Here is a 21,033-nt window from a genome sequence, read left to right as displayed (position 1 = left end):
AAAAAATTTTTTAAGATATCAAATTAGATATTGAAATTGACTTTAGTTTGCAAGGAAAGCTATAGACCCTCTGTCTTTGGAGGTCTCTATGAGAATAGAAATGTGAGCCTGTGCGTAATAGATCCTAAATACTTATTGAATAAAGAAATAAAAACCCAGTCTGAGGTATTTAAATAATCACCTGCATGAATGCAAAATTCATGTGATTTTTTGACACTCTTTTTCTAAAACGTTTGGTAATTTTAATTCTCCCCGCCTCGGTCAACCAGCTTCTAGTGTGAATTCAGTAGCTGGTGGGTTTTCTTGCTTATATCTGTACAATTGTAAGTACAGATTGCATCCCAGAACCCAAACTTGGTTCTATGAAGGGACAAATACAATCAGTAAACTTTTCATCAGAAAGAGTTAAAAAAGTTAATTAATTAAAAATTCAAAAAATAATAAAATAGGAAAAGAAGTACAGCTGATGTGCCAAGAAAGGGGAGAAATGGAATCACACGTGGTGTATACCATTATAGATAGCGTGTGTACAGGCTGTGGACAATATATTTAAAGGTTTGATGTAGGGTCCACAGTACCCTCATTTGGGTTGCAAAATGTTTGCTTTAATGAAATTTTTAATTATGACAGTGTTTTTTTCTTCATAGTTCAGTTGACATTATACAAACATGTAGTATCTTTGGTGATTTAAGACTATGTGGTTCCTGTCCCACCCAAGAAGCAGCTCACTCTGTACTACAGCTGAAAATAAGTACCTTCATGAGGAATGCCGTTCTGCTTTCTATAAAGTAATAATTATGTAATATGTAAGTGCATGAGCATTGAGAACCTGTTTTTCTAAAATAGGTTTATAATGCAAAATGGATATTCTTTTTTTTTTTTTTTTTTTGAGGAAGATTAGCCCTGAACTAACTGCTACCAATCCTTCTCATTTTTGCTGAGGAAGACTGGCCCTGAGCTAACATCCAAGCCCATCTTCCTCTACTTTATATGTGGGACGCCTACCACAGCATAGTGTGCCAAGCGGTGCCATGTCTGCAACCGGGATCCGAACCCGCGAACCCTGGGCCGCCAAAGTGGAACGTGCTCACTTAACCGCTGCACCACCAGGCCAGCCCCCTGCAAAATGCGTATTCTGTGCATGGTGTGTAAAAACAACCCCTATCTCTGACTCCTGTAAGAATACATCAGGCATTCTGTATGTAAATATTCTGTCAGATACGTACCATCCATCAGCTAGTTGTAAATATTGATTCATTTGAATTTACCGTATATTGACATTATGTTTTATCAGGCTTTGCTTTAGAAGAGTGTCAGTAATAATTTGATTCTTAAAGTCCTTCACCAAGTCTATTATAAAACACCATGGCAAATGAAGAAATGATTTGATCAAATATCAAGTAAGAATTATTGCCCGCCCTTTAATATTCTTGCTGCATTTTTTTTTTTCAGATGCACCATTTGCTCCTGCGAGCTACCCCGTACTCAGGAGAGCCTTATTTTGCCTGTTAAACAGTTAGGTCCCTCTGTCTGCAAGGTCCATCCTCTCCCGCTGGGAAGGAGACCCTCGAGGAAGGTCGCTTGATGGGTCTTATTCACAGGTTTCAATATTTGTCGCTGTAGTAATGTACTCTGATAATCTTTTAACTAAAGTGGCCTTTTAAATCACTTCTTGTTTGTTTAGAGGTGTCTCGGACATAATTCCCACAACGAGAATGAATAACCAGCATAAATAGTTACACTGTGGCTCTGAAAACAATCTTCTAGGATGTTCAGAACAGAAATTCCTCTCTCTCGTCTGTTTCTACAAGGATTAACCTCTAGAGCCAGCAGTTTGAGCTCAGTATTGCTTCATTTTGCTTGCTGTTAAAGATACAAATAGAATTAACTTGTTTAGATTTTAGAAAAGAAAAGAAAAGAAACTACTCTTTGTTCTCATATTAACATCACCTATAAAACTGTCATTTCTCCGGGCTGTTTTTTGGCGTATGACTTTGCCATAACTATCCCTTCAGGCACCTCCATGGGTGTCATGTGAACTCTGGCAGATTTCCGTATTTGTTAGAACTTCTGGAAGACATCATCAAGTAGAAACCTTTCACCTCACTTTCCAACAACTGTCTAGGACCACTTCGCTTCACGTTGACTCCTCAACATAGCACATGAGGATCACCTCCCAGGTAGGGTACAGCTCGTTAGACAGTACTGAGGCCCAGGTTCCAGAGCTAAATTAAAAAAAATCAATTCATCCAAGTGGTTCTCTTTATTTTAGTAGTTGGTAAGACGTTTTTTTCTTCTCCCCAAAGCTCCCCAGTACATAGTTGTGTATTCTAGTCATAGGTCCTTCTGGTTGTGCTATATAGGACGCCACCTCAGCATGGCCTGACGAGCGGTGCCATGTGCTCACCCAGGACCCAAACCAGCGAAACCCTGGGCCACCAAAGCGGAGTGCAGGAACTTAAGCACTCAGCCACGGGGCCAGCCCCAGTTGGTAAGATTTTATAAGTGGTATGTGATGCATGGAACTGTTTAAAAAATAAATATTTATTATGCTTGAACCATTTAAATCCACAGACTATATGTATGCAGAATTATTTGCACAACAAATTTTAACTGACCTTAAATTTTTGTGCAATTAGAGGAAAACCTTGGAGCTAATTCAACCCCGGTGCTGGCAGTAGGGGTGAGAAGGGCAAGTTCTGCCAGTGCTCACTTCATCTGCAAGTAGGCCCCTTGGGCAGCGTGTCAGTGCCTGCAGTTTTTTGTGATCATATTGTGTCACTTTAAGCAATCTTTTATTATTAAAAATAAACATTTACTGTATTTGCAGCTAGATAACAGAATACTTGGAGAAAATCTTTGTGTCCTTCTATAATAGATGACACAACTGAAGTGTTCTTTCATATCTCCTGCCAGTTTGTCCCATGGAATAGGCAGCCAAAGAGAAAATGAAAAACCCCAGACTCAGTCTTAAGCAAACTTTTAATCCTCAGTTTGTATTTGTGTTTGAAACAGGTCTACTGGAGATCGCTTACTTAACAAACGGATAGCACAGCCTCAGAGTCATCAGATACAACATCAAATTCCAACATATTAAAAAAGGAAAGAATACATGTGACGGAAATTACCTTTGCTTACAAAAACTTGTTACATACAATCTGCATATTTTTATTGGACCAAGAACTGTACTCTCCATTTACAAAACCCAGAGAGAAACCTGGTAAGTATTGAGGATCAAGGCTGACCCTGCCCCAGGGAGAGAAGCCCAAGGTGTCCCGCCCTACATACCCATCTATATCATCCTCAGGGAAGCGTGGACATCCTGACCTGATCCGATCTAATTCTTATCTAAAGTTATGGGACCACCCAATAACCAGATCCCACCTGCACTGATACCATTTTAACGATTTTTTTAAAATGTTTCCATCGTCTTGTAAAGAAATAACTCACATACCTATGCCTTATAAATTTAGCTCTAACCCTCAACACATTGCAGCTCTTTACTGCCCATGGGTCCTGTCCCCGTGCTACTCCATGCTATTCTCTGAATAAAGGAGCACTACTGCCAGACCTTGAGAGTCCAAGAAATCTTTCTTTCAACTCCTCAGCTCGCCGAGCCTGCATCAAGTATTATTCCCCCAACCTCTTGTACATGCACTGTGTGTAGTCCCAAGTTTTTAAAGCTCATCTCGGGATCCTGGGTCTCCATTTACACTATAGTCTGTTCACTACTCTTTTCCAGCTAAAGCAAAGCAAATTGAGTCTGCAGTTTTCACCAAGAGGTTGAAGGACTCTTCCACGCCAAGAGCAGTGCTCCTGACGATGAAGACGTGGAGAGGGTGCGGAGGGTGGCTGAGCACTGGTGATTGTCCCACCTGAGCATGATGGTTCCCGATTTGGGAACTAGCCGTTCCACCCCCTCTTTCACTATGTGCCCGAAAATATTCAAAATGTCGTATACACATACAATGAAATGCTTTTCAGCATTAAAAAAAGGAAGACATCCTGCAATATGCGACAACGTTGATGAAGGGGGACGTGATGCTCAGTGAAATAATCCAGTCACAGAAGCACAAAGGCTGCGTGATTCCACGTGTATGATGTAAGTAAAATCATCAAACTCATGGAGGCAGAAAGTAGGATGGTAGCTGCCAGGGCCTGGGGCTGGGGGACATGGGAGTTGTGGTTGAATAGGCACGAAGTTTCAGTTGTACAAGGTGAGTAAGTTCTGGCTCTCTGCTGCACAGCACAGCGCCTGAATTAGCAAGACTGTATCGTGCACTTAAAAGGTGGGTGGATCTCACATTAAATGTCCTCACGACGAAGAGAGGGGGCGCACAAGGAAACTGTCGGAGGTGTTGGGTGTATCTACTACCTTGATTGTGACGCACAGATGTGCATGTGTCCAAACTCATCAACTCATGTAGGTTATAGATGTGCAGGTTGTGTATATCAATCACACCTCAACAGAGCTGTTTAAAAAAAATAAAATACACTACTAAAAAAAAGAATATTCTACTTTAATGTTATTTATTTTTCATCAAATTAACAAAAATTTAACAGTTATAATATTAAGGGCTGGGAAGGGTGATAGAACACACATATTCTCATATAATATTAGTAAAAAGCTTTCCTGAAGGGGAAAGTGACTGTGTATATGAAACTTTAGGCTGAATATACCTTTGTTCAGGAAATTCCACCTCTGAGACCTATGTACAAAAATTTTCACACACATGCACTGAGAAATATGTGATAGCGTTTTTTTCTAAAACATTGCAACTTAAAGAAAAAAACTGTAAAGTATGTAAATGATTACAGTGAGAAAACTCACCCCCCCAAATGGTGCTACATCCATACAATGGGATCCCATCCAGGGGTTAAAAATAGTGAGGTCAGCCCAGGGGTCAGCAGACTGCGGCCAGCCGCAGGCCAGATCAGGGCTACCGCCTGTTTGTGCAGCCTGCAAGCCAAGTATGGTTTTAAATGGTTGTAAAAAAAGAGTAACTAGATGCACACACAAAGGAGAATATGTGCAGAGACTATATGTGGCCCACAGAACCTAACGTTTTCACTATCTGGCCCTTTACAGAAAGTTTGCTAACCCTTGGGTTAGATCTTGATGTCTGAGATGGAAAGTTTTCCAAGCAAAGTCAAGGACTGATATTACCATATTAATAATTCTTAGATGTGTGTGCATACCTATACGTGCAAACACATCCAGACAAATATCAGACAGACAGTGAGCAAATGGGTGCCTGTAATTTCCCCTGAGGAGTAATGTGGGAGCTGAGGTGGGCTTTCACTGCTTACAAATTTCTGTTCTGTTCTTGTCTTCTACAAAGAGAATATATTCATGTATTACTTTTATATTTGAAAAATTAAAAAAGATAAAACATAATGCCTTGGGGCGGGCCCCATGGCGGAGAGGTTAGGTTGTGTGCTCTGCTTCAGAGGCCCAGGGTTTTGCCGGTTCGGATCCTGGGAGCCAACATGGCCCCACGGCCCCACTCATCAAGCCACGCTGAGGCAGCATCCCACATGCCACAACCAGAAGGACCTACAACTAGAATATACAACTATGTACTGGGGGGCTTTGGGAAGAAGAAGAAAAAATAAAGAAGATTGGCTGCAGATGTTAACTCAGGTAACATCTTGACAAAAGGTACTAGGGTGCATGTGGCAGATTAGTGCCCAATATCCATCCTACTCTCTTTCCAGTGTGCCCTCCTGTGTGAGAGGGTGCAAGATTAGAGATGAGCACGCCCACATGTTCCAGACTCCCTCACAGCTGGGGCTCCCAATGTGATTCACGTTCCTCTGCTCAGACAAGGAGGTGGAGCCCACTCTTGCTGTCCCTGTGTCTGTGCTTTGAGTGTTGTCAGAGGTGCGTGGTTCTGGAGGCCCCTGAGCAGAGGCCGCGCACCAGGCACCAGCTCTGCTGTGGAGGGGCGGCCGTGGCCTCAGGGTGCGTGGTCCCCAAGCTGGCCGCCATGGGGCAGCCTCCTCTTCAGGAAGCCTTCCCACTGAGTCAGCAGGTGCCATGCCTTCATGGCCAACTGCCATGGTGGTGGCTTCCCCCTTTAGCAGATGGTTTCCTGATAGAATATGCAGCAGCTTCCTGGGCATCCTGGTTCTGCAGTGTGACTTTGAGAGTCATTTCTAAACACTCGGCCTAGGATCTGTTTCTTCAGCCTCCAAATTGTGACTACTTTTCCACTTAAACCAGCTTGAGTGGATTCTGTTCTCAATTAATGAACCTGATCAATACAGCCACTTCACTCCGTCCTATAAGAAAGGCTATGGGACCAAAGAAGGAATTCCAAGGAGGTCACAGACACTCTTTCCCATCCTCAGAGTGACACATGAGGTAGAATTCCCGTTTCAGAGAAGAGAAAATAGGCTAAAAGGAATGAAATTACCAGGTCAAGGTCATATAATGATTAAACAGCAGAACTGGACTTTGAACCTATGGGGGACTGGAATTGGCCACCCCAAGATATGTCTCTTTGGCATGAGGATTATTTTGGGCTGCTTACTTTTAAAAACTTCAGGCATGAGAGAAACTCTGAAAAGTAGAAGTTACCCTTTGTTAAGAGGCATTTACATTTGTAAAGGAAATCTCCATCTGTAAAGGTGTCTCCCTCTCTGTACCAGGAAGAAGGGGGGATGGCCTTATCTCTAGAAACTCTTATCAATAAGGAAGGCTAGGACTTAAATCTGCATGATAATCTGACTCTTGTTTACTGTGCTTTTCTGGTAATCTCCCGTAACTGACTCCCCCCACGCCCAACATCCTCCTTTGTCTTTATTTGAGGGTGGTATTTAAAATGAGAGCTTCTGCCATTTTGGCAAGTTGCTCAGTTTTCCTGAGTCTCTCCCATGTACACATGTTATAAAGCTTTGTTTAATTTTCTCCTGTCATTCTGTCTCATGTGAATTTAATTCATAGTCCGGCCAGAAGGACCCTGAGTGGGTAGACGAAATGTCTTCCTCCCCAACAAACCCAAACCTGTCTGAGCACAAAATCTGAGCTTTCCATACACACGAGAGCGTGCACGTCCACGTGGCCTCAGATCCTCAGGCTCACCCTGGATGAGGTGGTGCTTGTCGTCGTCATTGTTATAAGCACAAATCCACAACACAAATAGTAACTGGGCAGAGGTCACATGTAGGTGGCTCTATGTGACTCAGAGTATTTCTCAAAGTGCACCCATAGGTTTTCATCTTTGGGGGTCACAAACCCCATTGATAATCTGATGAAACTACAAATCCTGCAAAGGAAGCAGTTTGCATTCAGAGTGAGGGAGTTTATGTACCCAAGTTAAGAACACATTCAGTAAATGTCATTCCTTTGTGCTCCCCTGAGTCCTGAGGTTCTAAGAGTTTGTGTGTCTTAAAACAGCCTTTTATGAATTGTGTTATTCCAAAGAATTAAGCCACACGACCTCCCTACTGGATTTTTCTTAGCTGATTCATCTCTTCGAATCATTCCCCATTGCAGGCTTTCCTCAAGGTGTCAGGAAGCCCTTGCCTCTGTGCCTTTCTCACTTATAAGGTTCTTCTGACGTTCAAATATGATGGCATCTCTGGTCTCACAGCCTGTCTGCCATCATGCTTTGTTTTATGGGAAAATAGCCCTTCGTGCCTGGCTCGTCCGTGAAAGAACATGTAAGTGTGCATCAGCTCAGTTAAATTAAGCAACTCAGGGAATGTGGGAAATACTCCAAGCTGTCTTAGTGCAACACACATCCTCCAGCCACGCCAGTCAAGAGAGATCATCTAGAAAGGTGGCCTCGCTTCCATCTCATGCATGCTGCGGGAACGCCCGCCCACCCTCACACGCCTCCCAAATGTGCTGCTCGTCGCTGTCGAGCACCTTCAAGGTGTCCTTGACGCAACCCGCCATCTGCCTCACTCAGCAGCCTGAGCAGGTGCCAGGGCCTCTGCAGCCACCGCAATGTCACCAAGGCCACGTCCTTCCTGCCTTCCCCATGAGCCCCTGTGTCCACCACCCGCTCCAGCAGCACCGAAGGAGGAAAATGTCCCTTTGGATGGAAGTAAAAGTGATTAAAGCAAGCTCAGAGCAGCCACTTCACCTTCCAAGTTGCCGCAGTACATCCGCCATTCACATCAGGAGACAAAGCAGTGTCTTCACCACCTCTTTCTACCCAGACGCTGGAGAGGGGAGAGGAGAAGGGCCTGGAGTCTCCTCAGAGCTGCTGGGCTGTGGGCCACCGAGTAGATGGCCCCCTGTCTCAGCAGAGATGCTGCGAGACGTCAGCTCTAGGAAGAAAGGCCTGGAGAACAAGGGAGGGTGGAGAGTCTCAACTGGCGGCAAGGCGGGAGATGCAGAAACTAGGTGTCTTGGTGTCAGGTTTTCCCCAAAAGCAGCCCCTGAGGAGGGCCCAGGAGCAGGCGGTTTGCTTGGGAGGTGTTGCCAGGAAGCAGAGGTGAGGGGCTGAGAGACAGGGAAGGGAGAGAAGCCAGGGAGAGGCACACCAGCGAGGGGCCTATGTGGGCGAGCTCATCTCCGTCCTGCAGGGACCCCTGGGGGCTGTGTGGATCATGCCAAGAAATGACCCCCTGCAGGGTGTTTGTCTGGCTGTCTGTGTCCCTCAGTGGAGGGTCAGTGCTGGTACGTTGAGCCCCGTCCTGGGCCTGTGGAAGCCCTGAGGCAGAGAAACATCTGGGGCCTTGAGGTGAGGGGTGTCAGCGCTCCATAACCGGCGCCAAAGTGGAGGTGGCCTCGTAGGGGGCAGACTGCTCTGCAGCGAGATAGGAAGACCCTTCCAGGGAGGCGGAGCACGTGTGTTGACAGGGTACAACGTCTGGACTCTAAACATCAGGTCAGAGCTGCCTCAGATGAACGCCTTAGGTGAGGGCATCTTTGAAAAAAGTCAGGAGTAAAAATCACAGGAAAGTGCCTGGATTCCAAATCCAGGTCAATGGGGAAGAGAAGCACCAAGGGGGCAGGGGCACAGAAAGTCCCGTGGAGTGGACACCAGAGGTGACCCGGGCACAGCCCGCTGGACATCCACGGAGCAGGGTGCTCTCGCTGAGGCTGCAAAGTGGGGTCTCCTGTCCTTTCTGCACCTTCAGAGGTCCAGGCGGGACAGCTCCTTCTGTCTTCACTGGATGCTCGTTGCAGCCGTGTCTCCTTCCCGCTGGACTCAGGAGTGCAGCCCAGGGAGCCGGCCCAGGGGTCATCAGGGTGACAGACGCCCACTGTGCTGTCCTCAGAATGCCCTGCCCCCAGCACTTGCCTCTCACTGACTTTGAACCAAAGATGTGAATTTCAACTCTTTCCTCCCTTAAAAAATAATTTCTTCTCCATGAGGCTCCTAATCCAAACGGCCAACCCCGGCCTGCATCAGCCATCCAGATCATGCCACTGCAAGTCTGAATCCTGGGCGAGCCTGGCTCAGGCTGTCGAGGAGGCGTCCCTGATATGCCTGCACGCCCGCCGGGAGGGCACTGGGCCCAGCCGCCAGGCCCTGGCTCACAAAGCCTCCCGAGCCGCCCTGCATCAGCAGCTGCATCCGCACTCTTGGAGCAGGCGCTGCAGGGAGCCAGAAAGAGCTGGTTTCCTAACCGCTGGAAAAGATCTAAGACAAAGCCTGGTCCTCCGAAGCCTTAGCCAGAGTTTTATGCCACGGGCAAATTAACCACCATCCTGCACAGTGGGGCTCCACAGAGGGAAATGGTGGGGCTGGGGGCTGCTAAGTGACCAGGGCAGTGCCTGAATGATGGCGCCACCGTTAAGGCAGGTGACAAATTCCAGATCCTGCTGGAGCTGGGGCAGGAAGTCCTCGCACTCCGTCATGCTTGGTCTTCAGAGTTTGCAGGCGCCGACTAGGTCAAAGTTTCCAAACATTTTGTTTTCTTTACTCATGTTCTTGAACGCTTACTTACAGACTGCCCAAAGTTTGGAGTGTCTCCTCCTGAGATTGCTTCCATTCCTGTGAACAGATATGTAAAAACCTTCTCTGAAAACAGAGAAGAACAATGTGCAGGTGCTCAGGGAACAAATACAGCCATTCCTGGAGTCAGCAAACGGAAGTCAGCAGTTGCCTGCGACTGTCAGAAGTGCGGGGCGCGGGGACGGAGGACAGCAAAAGATGGTGCGAACTTCTCCCTCCGCCACGTAGGGAAGCCTTGTCACCAATGACCCACTGAGTGACAGCTACCCTCAGAATCCATTAAACATCTTTTATATTTTATTGTATTAAAAAATATCCCCAAGTCAGATGGGCAAAGTTATGCTACAATAACAAACAACCCTGAAATGTCAGTGGCTTAAACAGCAAAGGCTTGTTTCTCGCTGTGACTTCACAGCCATCACACCCTGGCTGGACGCTCTGCTCCAAGTCCACTCCTAGATATCATACCATTGAACCCATAAACACTTCGGTATTCGCTGCTAATGAGGATGTTTTCTAACATAATCACCTTTCCGTTATCACACCTGATAGAACTGATAAGGATTCCTCTGTTTGTCACATCTAACACCCAGCGCTCATGCAAGGTCACAAAGGCAGGCAGGATTCAATAAGGTCCAGACCCTTTATTAGCTTACGAGGTCCCTTAGATCTCTTTCTCATAAGACCTCCTTACCCCTTTCTTCCTCACACCATACATTTGTTGGAGGATCATTGATCCTTTAGAATGCTTCACATTTGGGACGAGGCTGACAGCTTTGTCGTGATGTCATTTAACTTTTCCTCCATCCCCCAAATTTCCTGTAAAACGGCAGTGAGAGCTAGCAGCTTGACTAGATTCTGTTCAATTTAGTTTAGGCAAGAATATGCCATCAGTGACGCAGTGCCAGTTCTCTCCCAACGGTAACTGTCAACCGAAATGTAAAATGCGATTCTTTCGTCCTTAAATTATATCCCACAAGGATGTGCAGGCAGGATATTGAAGTAATTTTTTCTCTGTGTGGATATGCTACCAGCTCGATACAGAGGTTCATTAGTTTCTGTTTGTTTTCCATTTTTAGGGATTGTTCCTGAAGGAAACCAGAATACGTGACCCCAAAATATGCCACCTTGACACAGTGGTTAATTTGCATTAAAGGCACTTGAGAAACAGTTGGTGCAAGAAGGCCACTCTGACGCCCCTTTGTCCTCCTGCGACTTCCCTGCGGCATGTCCCCTCCCAGTGCCGGGACAAGGGAGGCATCCTCACCGCCAGACACAGGGACTGGGGCCGAGGAATCTGTGCAAACGAACCTTGCGAAACTCACCCTTAGCTGCCCAGTTCCATCCTCATGATTTACTGCCCCAACCCAAACCCCTTTGTCTTGCCAATTTTTCACAAATTTCTTGTTTCTTTGTCTAAAAGATATAAAAGCTTCCTGCTCTGGTTGAGTTTTGTCGACGAAAATAATCTATAAATGAAAATTTGGGTGAGTTTATTCCGAGCTGAAATCTGAGGACCATGGCCCAGGGCCTTTCTTCCCGAAGGAAGAAAGGGTACCAAAGAAGTGAGATATACAGAGTGGTTATATACCCCCAAACAGGATGTTTCACATATGATTGAAATGTCCCTCCCACAATAGTCACAAGATTGCCCTGTAGGCACAGCGCTTGATGGACACAGCACGTAGTGGGTCTGCTCTCTCAGAGGGCAGCACGTAGTGGGTCTGCTCTCTCAGAGGGCGTAGCAGGAGGCAAGTCTATTGTCTCGAGCTGGGCGGTCACAGGTGAGGGCAGCAATCAGTTCCTAGCCTAAGGAAAGATGCTTAATCCTTAAAGAGATGCCAATGTTGGGAGTGGGAGGGAAGTTGCACCTTTATCTCAAGGGCCTTTGTTCTTGCCATAGGGAATATCTGAAGCAGATATACAATGAATGCTCAACGGCCACGGTCAGGCCCTTTTGGAAAGACAAGGTCAGGCCGAATTAGGTTTACACCAAATGGCTTCCTCATATTCTCCAATATATCCTACTGCTTGCCATTTTTATTTGTCAGTTTTCATTCTCTTCTGAAGGCTCCTACGTACATGGAAAAAATTAATAAAATTTTATGCTTTTCTCCTGTTAAAATGTCAAGGTTATGTCAGTTTAACTCCCAGGCCCAGCCAGAGACCCAAAGAGAACAGAAGAGACTTTTTCTCCCTATATTCTCTTCATTTGATTCAATTTGTTCTTTTAATTATTTAAAGCAAGTATGGTTACTGACAAACATTCTTTGACCACTTTAGTTGGGCTCCTGACCCTTCTTCCCGGCTCATCTGTGCACTTCGTTATAAAGCCTGGTATAGCAAGGACCCTGCTAACCAGTCTAGAAGAGTCCCCTCTCCATGCGAAGGGTCCAAACCACTGCTGGTCTAACATATCCCACAACTTGAACATCTGTGGTGAATCGTGCTGTGTAAACCATATGCAACGACGAGAGAGAGAGAGACAGAGAGAGAGATAGGAGCTACCAGGCCGCCATCTTGGTGTTTCCAAAGTCCGTGAAAGTGGATTAAACATCCAGCTTCCCCATCCACTTCTTTCTGAATCCAAAGCTGTCATTTGGGCCCTACAGATCTCTTTAAGATTTCCTTAGAAATGACCCTAAAGAAGTTCTCTCCCTCAAGGAGGGGGTGAATAATCCCATCAAGTATCTAGGGCTGTGCAATGGGATCTAGGGGCATAGCCCCAAGGCTTGGAGACTGCTTGGATTTCTCAGATGGTTGAGGAAGAGACTGCTAGTTTAGCATATTTATCAGCTATTTAGGGGAATTCTCCTAAACTGATTTAACAGGATTCTTGCTAAAACTGGATTCTACAAGGAAGAATCCTTGTTGGAGAGTGGGTTCAGAGGAGCCAGAGTCAAGTCTGGTCAAGCAGACTCTTTGTCAACACACACATATACGTATATACACACACACACATTCATACATACACACATATATGTATATATAATACACACACATACATACACACATATACACACGTACACACACACCCTGACTTACTGAAAAGGCAGCATATCATAACACAGTTCTGGACCCATCTTTCTCAACTAAAATATATCTTGCTGAACACTCCACATCAGTATATAGAGATATTCTTTCTTCCTTTTCATCTGCAGAAGACTCCACTGTACAGAGGTACCATATCTCTTTGATTTAGGTGTGTCTCTTATATATAGCATAGAATTCACTTAGCTTTTTTTCTTTTTTGCTAAGGGAGATTAGCCTTGAGCTAACATCCATTGCCAATCCTCCTCTATTTTGTATGTGGGTCGCCACCACAGCATGGCTGATGAGTGGTGTAGGTCCGCACCCAGGATGAGAACCCGCAAACCCCAGGCTGCTGAAGCAGAGCACACAGGACCTTAACCGCTACAGCAAGGGGCTGGCCCCAAGTTAGCTTGTTTTTAATGTCATAAAATGATTTATAATTTTGTAATGCGGTTGCCAGTTCTATATGTATGACGTGTCTTGAATGGCTGCCTGCAAATGTCTCTCCCACTTAAACTAGGTCACAGTGTGGATCAGCAGGACAGAAGGCTGGGAGGCATCATCTTGGACACTGTGGCTGCACAATAAGATGCTCAGGACACTGCCAACAATTGTCAGAGAAGCTTGTCTCCTAAGACCAGTGAGAATAAACTTAAGATGAGATAAGTGTGTGTTGCCTGGGAATGGTCTCTGACATTTTATTGCTCCTTTATGGCTTAACTTAAAAGAGTGTGATGCTACAACAGACTGAAGCGATAAAAAATTTCTCCTTGGGGCCGCCCAGTGGTGAAGTGGTTAAGTTCGCACATTTCGCTTCAGTGGCCCAGGGTTCACTGATTTGGATCCCAGGTGCAGACATGACATCGCTTGGCAAGCCACGCTGTGGTAGGCGTCCCACATATAAACTAGAGGAAGATGGGCACAGATGTTAGGTTAGGGCCAGTCTTCCTCAGCAAAAAGAGGAGAATTGGTGGCAGATGTTAGCTCAGGGTTAATCTTCCTCAAAAAAAAAAAAGTTCTCCTTGGCACGCAAACTCTGACTTCTCTCAGGGTTTCTGGCAGTGGCATTCGTCCGAAAGTTTCGGTCACCCGTGGTCACACTGATCCCCTCAGTTTGAGGTGAAGGTCCTTTTAGATGTTCCCACCACTCAAAACCTTCACACCGAGCCGCTGAATTCACTCCTGTCCCTCACTGTGAAGCCTGGTCGTTTCACCAGCAGATCTGGGTGGAGAATCAGGAGACGCTGAGCCGAGCTCGCAGGACCGGGCGCAGCCACACCTGTCTGAGGGGACTTCCTGCCCGGACACCGAGCAAGGACACAATTGGTTCAGAACTCAGATCGGGTACAAACTAGGATGTCTCTCACATCCCGGAAACATGGCATCAGAGGGTACCAGCTGCTGTCCAGCCCTCTCTCCTAGTAGAAGCTGCTCCTGCGTGCGTCCAGCCTCCCCAGGCCCATTGACTCTCCCGGCCCGGCCTTCCCAACCGCTTCTGGGCCAAAACCCTCCTGAGTAGAGAGTTTGTCACTCAACGGGGTCAGGAAAATAATAATAACAATCCAGCTGGTGAGCTATGAAAATGACTGTCCCTGGTGTCTCCTCTGAGGACAAGGCCGGGTTTTCTCCAGCCTGTCTCCCTTGGTGAGAGGACTCAAGGTGAGCTGCCATGAACCGTCCTCACCACCTGGGACCATATCAGGAGGTCTGCGCGTGCACTTGCTTCTCGTTCCATCCTCACAGCAACACCCGGACGTTGGTTCTCAGTCTGTTAAGTTTTCCGTTTGTTTCAAAAACAAGTTGCTCAGTTTACCTCCCACACTGAGACTTTCCCATAATGTTACCTTGAATGATGAAGCCGTGGTTATTTTTCAGGGATTTTGCATCATGTGATATACGGGAGTTACAATTTGGTCTGGTAACAGATAACAACAACAAACTCAAAGGAATGGGGACCTAAAGGCCTGTGTCCCTCAAGAAAGTGAGTTTGGAGGTAGAAGGGGGTCGGCATTGCTTGAGAGCCTCGAGACTTTCCGGGCTGAGATCTCGGGGATTCTAGATTCTTGTAACTTCTCTCCTTCCCTTATGGTTCCAAAAGAGCTACAGAAGCTTCAGCCATCGTGTCTACCTTCCACAGCACACCCCCCCAAGGCAGAGCCAGCTTTCCTTGAAGGCCAGCCAATGTTTTCCACATAAATCATAGCAACCCTTCTCCGCATCCGTGGAAGCTGGAGACGCAGACACATCGCTGTCCTAGACAAAACTGTGGTTCTGATGCTAAGAAAGAAGGAAGAATTTTGAGGAGGCAATTGTGTCCCTGCCCCAAGGAGAAAAGGTAATAATAGCACTTACCAATCCATAGTCTACCTGGAAAGCACCGCGGGCAAGTCATGGCATAGTAATCATAACGTTTATGGAGACCTCACTCTTCAGTGCTTTCTCTGCTGTCTTACTGACCCCTCACAACAACACCGACAGACAGTATGTCGATAATGTCAGCACCCCCACTCTCCAGGTAGAATGCCAGGGCTTGGAGAATTTCAGAAACTCTCTCAAGGTCGCTCAGCCAGCCTGTGGGGGCAGAGGAGCTGGAACCCAGGCTCTCGCGAAGCCCACCATCCGGCCGTCGGCACGTGGGTCTTCGCCCTCCCTCTGACACATCGACTCATCCCAAACCAAGGCCTCTGCCCCACAGAGGAAAGACCCATCCCTGGGTGGGGTGTCCAGGCCCTTCTCTGCACTGGCCCTTCTTCTGATCAGTCTGCCTCTGCTTTTTTCTCCTGCCCAGTAGTCGCTTCAGCGCCATTTCCATTTTCTGTTTGGGCTCAAGTGTCCTGCTTTGTGCATTTACCACCCTTATGTGCACTGGTGCAGTAATCATTTGGGGTTCTTTCCAGATGAATTTCCAAGTGTGACATTTATTGTGACGTTTGGGTAGCTGAAATGACAGGAAAGAAAGAGAAATATTAAGTATGCTCTTTTTCTTGTGCATCAAAGAGCCATCAATTTGTGTCCGTGGGAGGGGGCTCTCGGCCTCCAGCCGAGGCTGCAGCCTGGCGGCTCAGGTGCTAACTGGCCCCGCGGGATGCAAGAGAAGCGTCCGTTGTTCCACTTCAATATATTTATAATTCAGCAAAAAGTTCTCCTCGCTGTGCTTCCTGGACCTCGTAAATTTAAATGGAAAATATTAAATGGTTTAATAGCTGGGCAGCACCAAATAGCATGCTTGGCGTGACTTAACATTTTTTGAAATATAGAGTCTCATTATATTAAACATGTCTCATTATTGTAATTATGCCGCTGCAAATGTAGTGGATAACACATCACATAATTATTTAATTTTATGGAAAAGCTTTCTAAGCTGTTTGTTGACAGATAATGCCAGATTCTGTTTCTATTTTCCTAAATTGCAGCCTGGCTAGGGTTTTATGGTCACTTTAATATTTCTTAGGCTGTACTTATCTTTGGGATCTAGCTTGATCATACTTTATTCCAGCGTAAGACAGACCAGGAATTGCTTTGAAGTCAGGTTTGACAGCACCGCAGGTTTTGTGTCCCAGGATGACAACGAAGTCCCCACTTTCTTTTTTTTTTTGACTTAACAAACATTTCTTTCTCATAGTTCTGCAGGCTGGGAAGTGCAAGATCAAGGCACCTGCGGGTTTGGTGTCTGGCGTCCTGGTTCATATACGGCTGTCTTCTTGCTGTGTCTTCACATTGTGGAAGTGGTGAATGTAGGGATAATGTACACATTCCACACTTGAAGTCATTTCATGTGAAGCAACGCAAATGAAAGGATATTTGGACATTGTTTCTTTAAGAGAAGTTAGAATTTTATCTCTCTAAACTTGCTATTCAGGGCATTTATGACGACATAATGACAGCATGAGGAGTACTTGAGTGCTGAAATTGAGGATGAAATTAAAGGCAAGAACATATTGATAATTTTGACAGGAATAAACGCATACACTTCTGTGTATGGTATGCACATTGGCACTGTCTTCCACATTCCATGACACTCATCTCACCCTAGCCCGGAGAGTGCGCATGTCCCCAGCTCCCAGCTGAGATAGCCTCTCTTCACGGAAACCAAACCGCTTCAAATCTTACACGTAGGTATCACATGAGCTGTGCTGTCTGTGTTCCAGTTTCTAACTTAGGATTTAAACCTCTGTGTCTAACTGCTGAAGCTACCAAGGGTGATTTCTATTTTAGAAATAAACTGATAAAAGTAACTTGCTGAAATTCATGCTGTCCAGATGTCCTTGAATCTCATGAGCCTGGTGGTCTCTGGGGGCATCTTGGTGAGAGGAGGGACCTCTCCAGAGACTGAGACGTTGGTGGGGGCCGTTGTTCTGACCTGGTCCAGGCGTGCTGACACTGACCCCGGCAGACCCCATGGGGGTTCTTCCCCTGGCCTCGAAGTCCCCGCTTTCTAAAACGCCTTAGAGAACATGTGTAGAATGTGCTTTAGGCAGTCAGTAAAAGCATGTTTTTGAATAGTATAAACGTCACGGGAAAATGCTCATGGTGAAGCAATAAGGGCACGTTATAAAATTGCAAGTACAACCTAATCACACATAAATATTTTTAAAATATAGAAATATGCCAAAATGTCAAGGGTTTGGTTTCTCGAAACAGTGGAGTTAAGGATGATTTTAGTTGTCACTTTATGCTCTTTTGCATTTTCTGAATATTCTGTGATAAGCATACTACTTTTTTATTGAGAAAAGTTCTTATTTTAAAAGTTCCTTTGAGCAGGTGGGTGAGAGGTGGACGGCAGGCGCTGACCTCAGAGCAATGAATCAGAGCCGGCAACTGCCGCCTCACCCAGGCAGGTCCCACTCGGGGACAAGGACACCAGCATCCTCGCCGACCAGTGGAGGTCGGGGCCTGACTCCAGGGGACCAGGTGCCCCTGCGGGGACTGCTGCCTGCTCCTTCCACCCACACCACCCAGTGGGGCCGGCACCCTCACCTTTTCAAGCCCTTCCTCTGGCTGCTGGCAGCCTGGGGCCCTTCCCGGGCCTAACCTGTCTGTTGAAACTCCCTTTAAAAATTCAGTACAGGGGCCGGCCCCCTGGCCGAGTGGTTAAGTTTGCGGGCTCTGCCTCAGCAGCCCAGGGTTTCGCCGGCTCGGATCCTGGGTGCAGACATGGTGCCGCTCATCAGGTCATGCCGAGTCAGCATCCCACATATCACAACTAGAAGGACCCACAACTAGAAACATACATAACTATGTACCCGGGGACTTTGGGGAGAAAATGGAAAAATAAAATCTTTAAAAAAAAAATTCAGTACAAAAACAGGAGATCTTATCTAATTGGTGTAGAGTTGCACATCTGGAAGATTGAAAAGTTCTGGAGTTCTGTTTCACGACAGTATGAATATTGAACCACTGAACTGCATACTTACTAATGGTTAAGATGATGAATTTTATGTTGTGTGTTTTTCTACCACAATTTAAAAAAAAAGAAATTAAAAAAAATTCAATACAGCGAGCTCCAACACGACAGAATAAACCCAGTGGACGCAGACACACCTTGCTGAGCTCATGTGGTGCCTGAAGGGATGAATATATGCCACCAGAATACGCCCCTTGGTGCAAGGATTATCCTGAGTTGAAGGCACTCGAGAAACAGCAGACGCAGGAGGAGCACTCTGTGCCCCTTCTTTCTGCCTGAAAGCAGGACACCACTTTCCCTTCGTGAAGGTAAGCGTTTCCCTCTCCTGTGCCAGAAGGAGAAGGACTCTTGTCACTGGGGATGGCATTGACCAGAGTCTGCAAGACAAACCTCGCTGTCTCAGTCCCTTCAGGCTGCTGGAATAAAACACCGAAGACTGGGTGGCTGATAAACCACAGAAATTTGTGTCCCACAGTTCTGGAGGCTGCAAGTCCAGGAGCAAGGTGCCAGCATGGCCGTGTTCTGGGGAAGGAGCTCTTCCTGGTTCACATTCAGTGCTTTCTCGCTCTGTCCTCACAAGGAGGAAGGGGCAAGGGAGGTCTCTGGGCCTCTTTTTCTTTTGCTGAGGAAGACTGGCCCTGAGCTAACATCTGCTGCCAATCCTCCTCTACTTTATATGTGGGACACTGCCACAGCATGGCTTGAAAATGATGCGTAGGTCCACACCTGGGATCCAAACCAGCAAACCCTGAGCTGCCAAAGCAGAGTACACAAACTTAACTGCTGTGCCACGGGGCTACCTTCTGGGCCTCTTTTATCAGACCACTAACCCCACTCATGAGGGCTCCACCTCATGACCTAATCACCTCCCAAAGGCCCCCCCAAGACCATCACCTTTGGGAATTAGGATTTAACAGATGAATTTAGGGGCACACAGACAGACTTTCAGACCATAGCACTTACTAAATAACCCTCGTCTACCATCCGTTTCTTAGTTACCCTCCCACAATATATCACCCTGAGAAGCACAACCACCCCGTTTCTCCACAATTTATTACCCCTTGTTGAAATGGTGAATAAGCTCAGGTGCCTAATGGCTTCTTTGCGTTTTTCCTTCTTTCCTGTGAAGTTCCTGTGTGCATGAGAAATACACTTTTTCTCCTGTTAGTCATTTTGTCAGTTTAATTCACAGGCCCTAGCAACAGGACATAAGAGGGCAGAGGAAACGTTTTTCCTCTCCTACATTATCTTTTCAGTCCCTGTGTGTCATGGCAACGGTGTACCTGTACACTGACACCTGGAGCAGATCAATTTTTAGCACCCTCCCCCCTTCCTCAATATGACCAGATTATTTTAAATAATATCATGAAATGAAACAAAAAGAAGACGAGATGGTGAGAATTCTCATTTACCGAACTTGTCTATGTAATTATGTCAGGAAACAAAATGAAAAATAAATAAATAATACGTGTTTATAGTATAAAAGGAGGAAAAACGAACAAGTATTTCTTCAGCAGTTTTTATATATAGCTAACAATTTGACTCTTGATCCCTAGGTTACAGTCTGATACAATAATATTTTATGCAAATAATTGTCCAGTGACAGGGCTCAGGACACGCTACCCCAAAATGTGGCACCTCATCCTGCATGTCGTGGGTCTTAAGCTGATGGAGTCAGAGGAACGGCAGGTGCAGGCAGGGCTCTCTGGCCTCCCCTGAGGCAGGTCCTAAGAGCTCATGTGAGAGGTGCCCTCCTGGTACCCGAGGACAGGAGCATCCTTATCGCAGGATGGAGGGACACTCAGGTGTCCTCTCGGGCCACAGGCCTTGCCCCGTTTCCCCCGGTCACTCCCCTCAGCTCACACCCTTTGTCCTATGTCATTTTCCGACGCCTCTCCACTCTTCGTCCAACACAGCCTGAAAACGCTCAGTTTTAACCATTTTTTTGGGTCTTCATTTCCTTATGAACACAGGCTCTCGTGACACATAAAATGTATTAAATGAGTTTGCCGGCTTTTCTCCTGTTAACCTGTGTCTGTCGCAGGGGCGCCACTTAGATGGACCAACAAAACAGTTACTTTTCCTCCCCCATCAGCAATTAATCACCGACTTTTAATAAAGCTGGTATGCCCGCAGAAGGTACAATGTTTGCCACTGTTAATCACCTCATTGCTGTAATGCTTTGACTTTTTGAATCACTCTTTCGTTTTAAAACAATTTTTAAAAATGATTTTCAACTTAAAAAATATTATCCAAATTCAGTAAAAAAAAAAGTGTGTCTGTGGACTAAAATTCCCATTTGCCTAACAAAACATAGTCCTCCTTGCAGCTCCCTGTTGGTTGCACCATTGGATGTTTTAAAGATAACTAAAAACTCCAAGTGGTGGCGTGGAACAAAGAAGTCAAGATGCCTTCAGTTCTGTTTCTCACTCTTGACCACGACCATCCCATGGTGTGTAGTTCAGATCTGTTGTTGAGATGCACGTGCAGCATGTCGGTGGGAAACACAACCTGCCCCAGTGACATGGACCCTTTACCAGCTTCATCTCAAAAGAAAGCATCACTGAGTCCACAGGTGGCACTGGGGCAGCCCTATAACTGGGAGTTTTTTCAATTAACTTCCATGTAAGATACGTTGTCTATTAAAGAATAAGTAACAAAAATTAAAATAAGTAA

At 46.1% G+C, this 21,033-nt stretch overlaps 1 long non-coding RNA gene across 1 annotated transcript; it reads left to right on the top strand.

Annotated features, from left to right (window-relative positions):
- The first annotated feature begins 1,593 nt into the window (after positions 1–1,593).
- On the top strand, positions 1,594–11,355 carry LOC139076855 (uncharacterized). The gene is made up of 4 exons (XR_011528872.1): positions 1,594–2,491; positions 3,016–3,220; positions 3,743–4,102; positions 11,000–11,355. It is a non-coding gene; the product is annotated as an uncharacterized lncRNA (long non-coding RNA).
- Positions 11,356–21,033: the final 9,678 nt, after the last annotated feature.

This window comes from Equus przewalskii, chromosome 17, assembly GCF_037783145.1.
Source record: "Equus przewalskii isolate Varuska chromosome 17, EquPr2, whole genome shotgun sequence".
NCBI lineage: Eukaryota > Metazoa > Chordata > Mammalia > Perissodactyla > Equidae > Equus > Equus przewalskii.
This window is presented reverse-complemented; position numbering and strand designations above follow the sequence as displayed.